Source organism: Coffea eugenioides, chromosome 2 (genome assembly GCF_003713205.1).
Source record: "Coffea eugenioides isolate CCC68of chromosome 2, Ceug_1.0, whole genome shotgun sequence".
Classification (NCBI taxonomy): domain Eukaryota; kingdom Viridiplantae; phylum Streptophyta; class Magnoliopsida; order Gentianales; family Rubiaceae; genus Coffea; species Coffea eugenioides.
Genome location: NC_040036.1, coordinates 41,535,332 through 41,546,478, shown reverse-complemented (window position 1 = coordinate 41,546,478; position 11,147 = coordinate 41,535,332). Strand labels below are relative to the sequence as shown.

At 30.5% G+C, this 11,147-nt stretch overlaps 1 long non-coding RNA gene across 2 annotated transcripts; it reads left to right on the top strand.

Moving 5' to 3' along the window:
* The first annotated feature begins 2,574 nt into the window (after positions 1-2,574).
* Positions 2,575-8,825, top strand: LOC113763739. 2 transcript variants are annotated; one of them, XR_003467389.1, is made up of 5 exons: positions 2,575-2,607; positions 4,856-4,889; positions 6,190-6,252; positions 7,219-7,282; positions 8,517-8,825. It is a non-coding gene; the product is annotated as an uncharacterized LOC113763739 (long non-coding RNA). The 2 variants fall into 2 exon arrangements; XR_003467390.1 differs by lacking the exon at positions 2,575-2,607 and adding an exon at positions 5,583-5,639 and having other exon boundaries at positions 4,783-4,889.
* The last annotated feature ends 2,322 nt before the right edge of the window (positions 8,826-11,147 follow it).

Below are 11,147 nucleotides of genomic sequence, written 5' to 3'. Positions count from 1 at the left end.
ACGGGAGGTATGTGGAATTAACCCAATTTTTTAGTTTGCCAAATTGTTCTTTGGGATAATTTCGAAAACCTCTTCTGACGTTTCTAACAATTTCACTGAACTCTCCTAAGGTTTGAAAAATTACACTTACCTTTTTTAATTTGATAGTTTTAGTAACGAAATCTTAAAATAATATTAATTTGGACAATTTTTTAAATGAATACCCAAAAATGCCCTTGTGAAATGAGTCTTAATTTATTTTCATATACAATTATAAGATTATTTAGTATAATTATAAGGAAAAGATGCCAAATTTTTCATGTCTATATCTACTGTTTGATAAACGACTATAATAATAATTTTATAACTATGATATGATATCTTTTACAGTATTTTATTATGAATTTAGATTTATAAGATAAAAAAGAAAGTGTTAAAATAATTTATTTAGAATTTATAAATTTTTGGACTATTGGGATTATCATAATTTAGTAGTGTTTTTGGGCCATTTCTTTTTTATTTATTGTTAATTTTAATACTAAAAGATAGAAAACAAAGATCAGCAAAAATATTGGATTACACATAAAATTAACTCGTCAAAGAAATCATTAGTTCGACATTTGGTTATAATAGAAACCTAGATGCAATAGTGGTAGTTCTATAGAAAGAATGAAAAGATAATTTTAAAACTCATTCTAAGTGCAAGCATACCAAATAAAAGAATTTTATTAAAACATTTAAGGATAAAATTGTTATTTTAAATGAAAAGGGAGGTATATGTAATTTTTTAAAGTTCAGGGGGAACTCAGTGAAATTGTGGGAGGATAATGCCTGTTGGATTTTAATAATTTATATATTTTTTTTTTATTTTGACAAAAAATATTTAATTCGTTGAATGTCATCGGAGGGTAATGCCTGTTGAATTATAAACAAACAGCCGTACCGCGACGTCGTTGTCGGAGTGAAAGAGCAGTTTGACTACAGTCTTGCAGAGGAGACCTGCAACTAGATATTTTCGTCCACTGAAAAGTATTTTTTTGTGTATAATAAATAATTCTTAAAATTCTTCTGTCGCTGACTCATGTTGTTGTTTCTTATTGACTTCTAGTAGCAACAAAAAGTTGAATTGACATTAAAGTTAGGAACAAAAAGTTGCAGAGGTTTAATTACAAAGTAATTAATCAATTAAGCTGCAAGTGAGGATATATTTGAATGTGGATTAGCTCTCTGCCACTATTTTTGGTAATAATTACGTGTTATAGATATGTCTTAGCGACCCTCAAAGCTTATCAAATTATATTGTCATAGTTCGAGAAGATTAGCAGAAAAAAAAAGCGAGAGAGAGAGAGAGAGAGAATCAGGAACCTGAATATCTTATTCATTTTAGTCAAAGGGAATACGTCTATGCTTTTTGGAAGCCAAATTTGACGCTCCCGGTTGAAATAGTGAAAGAATGGACTTCTGATTTGGCCTTTCTCTCTCTTCTTTACTAACAAAAGTCTTTTTTAATTTGTTTATCAATTTTTGGGTAATTTAGTCATTACAATTTGCCGCTTTTCAGTTCACTTAGGTTCCGTTTGATAAAACTGAATCTGAATTCTGAAGTTTGAATTCTGAAATCTAAATACTGAAATAATTAATTTGCTGAATTTTAAGCACTGAAAAGAAATATATGAATGTCTGAATTTTTATGTTAAACCTATTTATACTGTTTGATAAACATTTATAACTGAATGCTTGATAAGTTAAATTTGACAAATTTGCCATTATATTTTTCATCCAAAAAAGAAATAGAACCTATGATTTAATTAGCTAAAAATGTTAGGTATGAAAATGATAATATATATTTTAAAATCAAATTAATATAAAAGATGAAATATATTATATGAGGAGTAAGGAGAAGATGTGAAAATCATTCAAAAGAAAAAAAATGAAATAGAAAATCATTAGATAGAGAATATTAGATTGTTTAATTAGATAAGAATTTTAAACATAATTAACAAACAAGGGTAGATTTGGAAGATAAGATAAGGAAATTGAAGTAATTCTATTAATTCTTATTAGAATTAAGCATTCAGTTAGGATTCTTGTGCTGAAAAAAATACACACAACTTCAACACTAGTTAACAAGTTCAGCAAATAGATTTTCATTTATCAAACACTCAAAACATCTGAATGTCTGAAAAAATTCAGATTCAGCACTTTTTTATGTTATCAAATAGACCGTTAGTTAGATCTTTTGATTATTGTAATATGTTCTTAATTGTTGCTCATATTTTTTCCTTTGAAGCAAAAATTTGAAACTAAAACTACAAGGAAAAATTCAGGAAAAGTCAAGCGAGAAAGAATGACGAAAAGAAACATATCACCATGCCTGGATGATAGTGCTTCATTAACATATCTAGTCTATTGGGGAATGGGGAAGTTTGCAATTGAGTTTCAATTGCTGACGTGGCGCTTCGTCATTGGTCAATTGGTGGTCGTCTCCAATTAATTGAGCGAATTGAGTTGAGGACAAAATTGAGATTTCACCTCCTTCTTGGATAGATAGGGTTCTTGAGAGTCTTCGCTTGCGCCACTCATTGTGTTTCTTGCTTTTGCTCCGTCGCTTTCTTCCTTTCTTCTCAGGTTCTTTCTCCCTTCCTTCCTCTTTCTCTGTTTTTCACTTCTTCTCTTTCTTCTTTAATTGAATATTAAATAACAGTGCAAGACAAAATAGAGGTCACATGTTGGTCTTCTTCTTACAAGTTAAAGGGTATTTCTCTTTGGTTTTCTCTCTTAATTACCTCAACTTTCATTTTTATTTTTATTTTTACAATCTTTCTCTGTATAGATTTTTATTTTTTATCCTTTTATGAAAGTATCTATTTACCATCTATTTTGTTGCTACCGTCTTTTCTTCTATTGTTTGGATTTGCAGGTTCGCATGGTAGCGGTTTCATCTTCTTGCTCAGGTATTTCGCTCTATTTTCTCTTACTGCTATTTTTTCTTTTTATTTTGAATATCTCCCCTCCTTGATCTTTCTTTTTTCTTCAATAAATTTTTAACATATCTAGTCTATTGGGGAATGGGGAAGTTTGCAATTGAGTTTCAATTGCTGACGTGGCGTTTCGTCATTGGTCAATTGGTGGTCGTCTCCAATTAATTGAGCGAATTGAGTTGAGGACAAAATTGAGATTTCACCTCCTTCTTGGATAGATAGGGTTCTTGAGAGTCTTCGCTTGCGCCACTCATTGTGTTTCTTGCTTTTGCTCCGTCGCTTTCTTCCTTTCTTCTCAGGTTCTTTCTCCCTTCCTTCCTCTTTCTCTGTTTTTCACTTCTTCTCTTTCTTCTTTAATTGAATATTAAATAACAGTGCAAGACAAAATAGAGGTCACATGTTGGTCTTCTTCTTACAAGTTAAAGGGTATTTCTCTTTGGTTTTCTCTCTTAATTACCTCAACTTTCATTTTTATTTTTATTTTTACAATCTTTCTCTGTATAGATTTTTATTTTTTATCCTTTTATGAAAGTATCTATTTACCATCTATTTTGTTGCTACCGTCTTTTCTTCTATTGTTTGGATTTGCAGGTTCGCATGGTAGCGGTTTCATCTTCTTGCTCAGGTATTTCGCTCTATTTTCTCTTACTGCTATTTTTTCTTTTTATTTTGAATATCTCCCCTCCTTGATCTTTCTTTTTTCTTCAATAAATTTTTAACATATCTAGTCTATTGGGGAATGGGGAAGTTTGCAATTGAGTTTCAATTGCTGACGTGGCGCTTCGTCATTGGTCAATTGGTGGTCGTCTCCAATTAATTGAGCGAATTGAGTTGAGGACAAAATTGAGATTTCACCTCCTTCTTGGATAGATAGGGTTCTTGAGAGTCTTCGCTTGCGCCACTCATTGTGTTTCTTGCTTTTGCTCCGTCGCTTTCTTCCTTTCTTCTCAGGTTCTTTCTCCCTTCCTTCCTCTTTCTCTGTTTTTCACTTCTTCTCTTTCTTCTTTAATTGAATATTAAATAACAGTGCAAGACAAAATAGAGGTCACATGTTGGTCTTCTTCTTACAAGTTAAAGGGTATTTCTCTTTGGTTTTCTCTCTTAATTACCTCAACTTTCATTTTTATTTTTATTTTTACAATCTTTCTCTGTATAGATTTTTATTTTTTATCCTTTTATGAAAGTATCTATTTACCATCTATTTTGTTGCTACCGTCTTTTCTTCTATTGTTTGGATTTGTAGGTTCGCATGGTAGCGGTTTCATCTTCTTGCTCAGGTATTTCGCTCTATTTTCTCTTACTGCTATTTTTTCTTTTTATTTTGAATATCTCCCCTCCTTGATCTTTCTTTTTTCTTCAATAAATTTTTAACATATCTAGTCTATTGGGGAATGGGGAAGTTTGCAATTGAGTTTCAATTGCTGACGTGGCGCTTCGTCATTGGTCAATTGGTGGTCGTCTCCAATTAATTGAGCGAATTGAGTTGAGGACAAAATTGAGATTTCACCTCCTTCTTGGATAGATAGGGTTCTTGAGAGTCTTCGCTTGCGCCACTCATTGTGTTTCTTGCTTTTGCTCCGTCGCTTTCTTCCTTTCTTCTCAGGTTCTTTCTCCCTTCCTTCCTCTTTCTCTGTTTTTCACTTCTTCTCTTTCTTCTTTAATTGAATATTAAATAACAGTGCAAGACAAAATAGAGGTCACATGTTGGTCTTCTTCTTACAAGTTAAAGGGTATTTCTCTTTGGTTTTCTCTCTTAATTACCTCAACTTTCATTTTTATTTTTATTTTTACAATCTTTCTCTGTATAGATTTTTATTTTTTATCCTTTTATGAAAGTATCTATTTACCATCTATTTTGTTGCTACCGTCTTTTCTTCTATTGTTTGGATTTGCAGGTTCGCATGGTAGCGGTTTCATCTTCTTGCTCAGGTATTTCGCTCTATTTTCTCTTACTGCTATTTTTTCTTTTTATTTTGAATATCTCCCCTCCTTGATCTTTCTTTTTTCTTCAATAAATTTTTTTTTTACCATCCAAAAATTATCTATCATTGTTGTAATTTTTTCAGAGATGTCTTTTTTTAAAGATCTCTGGTTGTTGGTACTTTTAAACGGGAGTTCAGTTTCTTTTTTTGTTAGTTTGTTCTACACATACAGAGTTTATGAATCTAGGGAAGTTGGGATGAATTTTAAGTATTTGATTTTTTTTTTTGCAATATCATTAAAATGTTTAGATCATTATTTGACTTGTGTTTTTTTTTTTTTTCCTAGAGTGTCATTATTTAACTTGGCTTAGTGTCTTTATAGCTCGACATATTACTGTTGCTTGGGTAAACATTTTAGCTTTAGGAATCAGTGTTTTTTTATTGCCTTGAAGATTGCAGGGTGTAAAAAACACTTATTTATGTCGATGTATTCACCAAGATTTAGTTCTACCTTTTTTTGGGATGTCATTTGCTTTATTCATATATAGAGGAGATTTTTATTGTGCCTATAGCACAGCATATGGTAGCACAGGCCTAATGTGGACAAGATTTGCTTCAAACAAGAAGATTTTGTCTAGGAAAAAAATCATATGATTTGCTTTAGTATTTTTATTTAACATGCATTTGCATTATATTTCAGGTTCGAATCTGCAGTTTGCATTTGCAGTTGATGTTTTTAGAGATTTTAATAGTTCAGGTTCCAATCTCAGTCCTCCTTTATGTTTTGCATACTGTTTAGACAGAACTATCCAAAAGAAAGAGAGGTTTAGCTGGTTGGAATTCATCATATGCGGAATTTGATGGTTTTTTTTTTGATAAAAAAATCTGGATTTGTTTTTCTTTTCCCTTTTCTGGTTTTTTCAGTTGGCGTTTTCTTTAATTTTGGTTTCTTAATCAATTTGCTTGATTAAGCTAGAATAATAGTGCATGCATGCATGTCTATTGTAGTGCATGTTTGCATATCTTATGCTAATTATATACAATTTGCATGTCTTCTTGAACAATCATGAACTCATTTGTGAAATTGATCATTGGCCAAAGTTTCGAGTTACCAAAGGCATCTTGTGATGATACGTATTTTAATGACTATTTGTTAATAATTGTTCTTATAGTACAAAAAATTATAAGTCTCTTAGTAAAATTTGTTGACAGTTTATATAGTGAATCTCAAGTTGATAAATGATCGAAGTTCTTTCTGCAATTTTTTTGGTTATAATAGCAATTTTAATTGATTTTTGTGTTTGTAGGCAGTCAAAGGTTTGCCCAAGGATAGGAAATCTCTATCAGATGCTGGGCAGTGGCTTGAAGCAGTGAGTAAATTAACAAATTGATTAAAGACTTTAAATCATATCATTAACTAGAAAATGGATCAAGTTACTGCATAGCTATAGTTTTGCCCCTTGTTATTTTGCACTAATTAGCTGGATAATTTCTTACTTTTGCTTCCATTAAAAAGTGAATTACAATCTTATCTTTACTTCACTGACCTATTTCAATTTAATTCGTCTTTACCTATTTCAATCTTTTGTGATTACGGATATAGTTCCATGCTTGAGAAAATGACCAATGAATGACTTCATATTACCTATTTCAATGTGATTGTATATTTCCTTTTGTAGACAGCATGTAGTGGCCCACACAGATTCACCTGGCATGCAATAAAATTAGTTTTAAAAGTTTTTTTTTGAGTTTAACTATTTGCTATTTTGAGTTTTAGATCATTGTTGTCTTCTGACATTGCCAATTACTTTTTTTTTGGTAACTTCTAAAAGTCACATTAGGGACTAGGGGTTGCCCTACTGCATTGATATGAACTGGATGTGAAACTTTGGAAATGCATTCATATGTTTAGTGCTTAATGCCATTTATGGTTTGGCATAACAAATTCTTCAGTTCCTGCTGATCCTCAGGCTTTGTTGCTATTGTTTTGCTTCATATTGTGTTTTCACATACCCTATGCTAGATTGGATGGTCTAATATATTAATTATAATTATCTGTTATGCTCTAATATGTTCCAAATGTTTATTACAAGATATTAAGATATGCAACAAAGTACAAAGGATTGGAGAAATTCTTTTTTCAAAGTGCACCTTTATTTAGGTTCTTTGTTTTATCCCCTGAGAAAAAGTTAATCTAATTTAATTTAGTATTTTTCTTGATAGGACTTATCAATATCTATCTTATGAATCTTTGTTGTACAAACCAACCAATTGCTTTCTGCCTAGGGGCAGTTTTTGCTTAATACGACTAATGTAAATGGTTTTGATGCTTGTAGGTAGTAAAATATTTGCCGAAGGAGAAGTACCAAATATTAGATTTTTGGTACAGGCTAGGAAGTGGTAAGTAAAGTACCATTTTTTTAGAAGTATTAAATTATGCATTTATGCTTGGAGTGGTCATTGACCGCATTACAATATTTAAATTACCATTCTTGGAGTATGAAATTTTGTGAAGGTACCATGTTTCCTTTAGATTTAGAGTCAGTTTCTTTAGTATTTTACCGATTTTAGTAAATTCATCAATAAGAGGTTGCAAGTCAAGGTTTAATAGCATTTGCGTTCACCCTATTTCATTGAAAGTTATGATTACTGATGAAATCATTATAAATTTTTTCTCTACTTTGATGGTGTCATTTTTGAATTACTCTTTAGACGTAGTAATTTCTAAGAAAATGATGTACATTGACTGATTGTAGCTTTTGTTACTCGCTGTCCTATCCTCGGAATGATGTAATTGAAATGGCTAAAAGAACCTCTAAGATAAGATCTTTGTATATAGAAAAAGAATGTTCATGTGCTGCATCCCAGTTGTAAGTTTAAATAGTGCCGCCCTAAATTTCTGATCAAAATGGTGGTGATTACCCCTTAGCTTCTCCACCTTTTCTCAATTAGACAACTAGAATTTTCAACACCTTTATGTAAAAAAGAAAATTAAAATCTCAGAATTACAAAAGAGAATAAAATTGCTTTTCAGGATTTAAAAAATAAACTCTAACAAATACCAAACTAATATATTAAAATTTCTTTGTAGCTTTTGCTTGAATCTTTTGGAGCTTTTTAAGAAAGAAGAGAAAATTTTCTTTTAGTTTAAATTGATGTCCTATGTTCATTCATGTTGTCTAGGTGAAAATGTGGCATGAATGAAATATATCTACATGATTTATAGGCTAAAATGCATATGTTGTTTTTGGCTTTCTGTTCTTTATTTATTTACCTAGAATTCATGTTTGAGAAAAAATTGGCTGGCAAGAGGTATTTATCCAAATATGATGGTGGCTCAGAATGCATCTGTTGTTTATTAGCTTTCTATTCTTTATTTATATATCCAACATTAATGTTTGAGAAAAAGTTGAATGGCGAGAGGCATTATTCAAATATAATGGTGGCTCAAACTTAGGAGTAGGGAATATGTTCTTGACGACTTTGTTTTATATTTCATGCTTTAGTATTTCCTTAAAATTTTGCAATGAAGTTTGGCAAAAACTGCGGGTACGTTACCTGTGATTTAACAAGATTGTCATTCTACTATTTATACAAAATGTTATTAAATTCTAATATAATTCATTCTTGGCAGATCTGATTGATATTTAGATAGCTGGAACTTGGAAGCAAATGGAAGCTCATGGAGTTTTGTCATGAATGCTTGATGCTTTGTTTTCTCCTTTCCAATATCTTTAGCAAAATTCATTAGTTACTTCAACAGCCACTTGTTATAGTATAGATGATTTTTTTTTTTTGGGTTCTTCACCACTAATACATAGTTCCACTAGAATTGGCTACGCTAGATAAGAAAAGAAGAGAGGCAATTCTAGATACAGTAGTCCGTACTTTTGGATGAATGTATCTTATATCTTAAATTGTACCTTTTCACAGGTAATGAGATACATCGTACAATTGGAGAGTTTACCTCAATTATGTGTTATTATGCTCTTCAACTTTATTAGTATTATTTCTTTTCTTAATTGAAATGTCGACAAAATGCTTCATTATCTACCACATACAGAAAATGATAAAAAATAATTTTTGATTGGAAAAATACAGCCAATGAGGGCTCTGGGCATATTAGCCTTGTAAAATCCCACTGGGCATATTGAACTTGTAACTTCACACCGCACATAGTGCGGTGATCCTCTCCTAGTTTCTTGAAATGGATGATCATTTGTGGTATTAAATAAATAATCAGTCCAAAAGAGTTTTCATAAAGCATATGCTGATCAAGTGGTTGAGGAAAATCTAAGAAATAGACAGGTGAAGCCACAAAAATTGGTGAGAAAATATTCGCAACAAAGAATAGACTTACATGCACGAATAAAATAATTTTGTCAAGGTACCTAAACATACAAGAATAGAATAAAACAATTTCGCATGAGACGTTGTTCACATTACGTGTCACAGGAATGAAAAATAAACAAAATTATCCTTTTGCTGTCGCATGCTAGAAGCAAATCTCAAAGTGTGTTCAGTTTAAAAGTAGGGGGGTGTGCATCTATAGAGTCAAAGTAAAATATTTATTTATTCAAATAAGATTTCTATTATTACAAATCTGTGCCCTGTATATTGTCATATATTTTAATGCTATAATACTTTTTGTGATGTAATATATGTAAGAAAAAAGGTTGCTCAAGAGATAAAAATGTGATTAAAAACATATTTATAATGCAACTAAAATTTTTTACAAATAATCCATATCTAAACAAGCCCATTGTGTGCATGTTATCTTCAACTTTATTAGATTTTTTGAGTATTTGAATATGCATTATTGAGTAATTGTCAATATCAACTAAATGAAAGAAGGAAAAATAAGATGTGGAAACAAATAAGGTGGAAAGAAGTCCCATCTTTCGTGTGGATAGTAAACTGTTTGTCAGTTCATCACCTTGCCACATCCTCATCAAATGCAATGGGTTTTTATTGCTTTAAAAATAACTCATTTTATCTACTCCTAAATTATACTATAAATAGACCTAAAAAAGGACATGAACAGATCCAAGATCGACTAAGATAGGAGACAACTACAGAAAAGAGAAGAAATTAAATCAATCATTAAGTGATTTACCTAATGGGAAAGCGATTTATGATAAATTACACACTATACACGTACAATGCATGTGCATTTTCCTAGTTTGATCACTATAAAGGATAAGGATTTGGCTCATCCCTACTAAATTCTATTTTCATTTCTCATAATACACATCTAGATGCATGACATGCGTTTTTATTTATTAACAAATCTTAAAATTAGTCAAACTTGAAATGATCTTGTCCCCTTTTAATAAATAAAGACACATGTGATTCATTCACATGTGCATTATAGGAAATGGAAAGATAATTTATTAGAGAAGAGCCAAATTATTTGTGAATATTATATTAATAATAAAACACTAGAAAATTTGGTGGTCATTCAAGTTTTCAAGTCTCAAAACTTGAAAAGTAAGATAAGAAGGTAAACTTGCAAATTTGAATATAAAATTGGTAAATTTAGCCAGAAAAATAACACTTTAAAAGTACTTTTATCACATAAAAGTGCTCTTTTACCAAAAGTACACAACTCCAAATGGCACCTAAATATCTAACGAAATTACCTCTTGATTGCAAAAATCGTAATTTTACTACAAAAAAAAAATGAAAGTTACCAATTCTTTTTTTCTGAAGGAATTACCATTTCTTTCACTAATTTTACTACCAAAAAAAAGTGTCGGGTACCATCTTAAACCATCTCCTCTTATTCCAAAAGAAAAATGGATAATTTCAAAACGTCCCCGAGGTTTTTAACAATTTCACTAGACTCCCTTGAAGTTTGCAAAATTACACAAACCTCCCCTGAGGTTAAGGTTTTGTTAACAAAATTAGTTCAATTAGAAAAAGTACTATTAAAAAAGTACTTGAAGGAGAGAGATGAAACTTTTATTATGTAAATACCCCTTATGCATGTATATAAGTTGTATTAGTAAAAAAAAAATAAAAATAATTAAAAGTTAGAAACAATTAATACACACATTTCACCACTTAAAAGTTCACATTTAATAAATTAGACAATACAAATAAGCAACAAAACTACACTAATAATCATAAGATTCAAAACTACCTTCTTTCGTTTGTGATCATTAGTGTAGTTTTGTTACTTATTTGTTTTGTCTAATTTATTAAATGTGAACTTTTTGAGCGGTGAAATATGTATATTGATTGTTTTTAACTTTTAATTTAT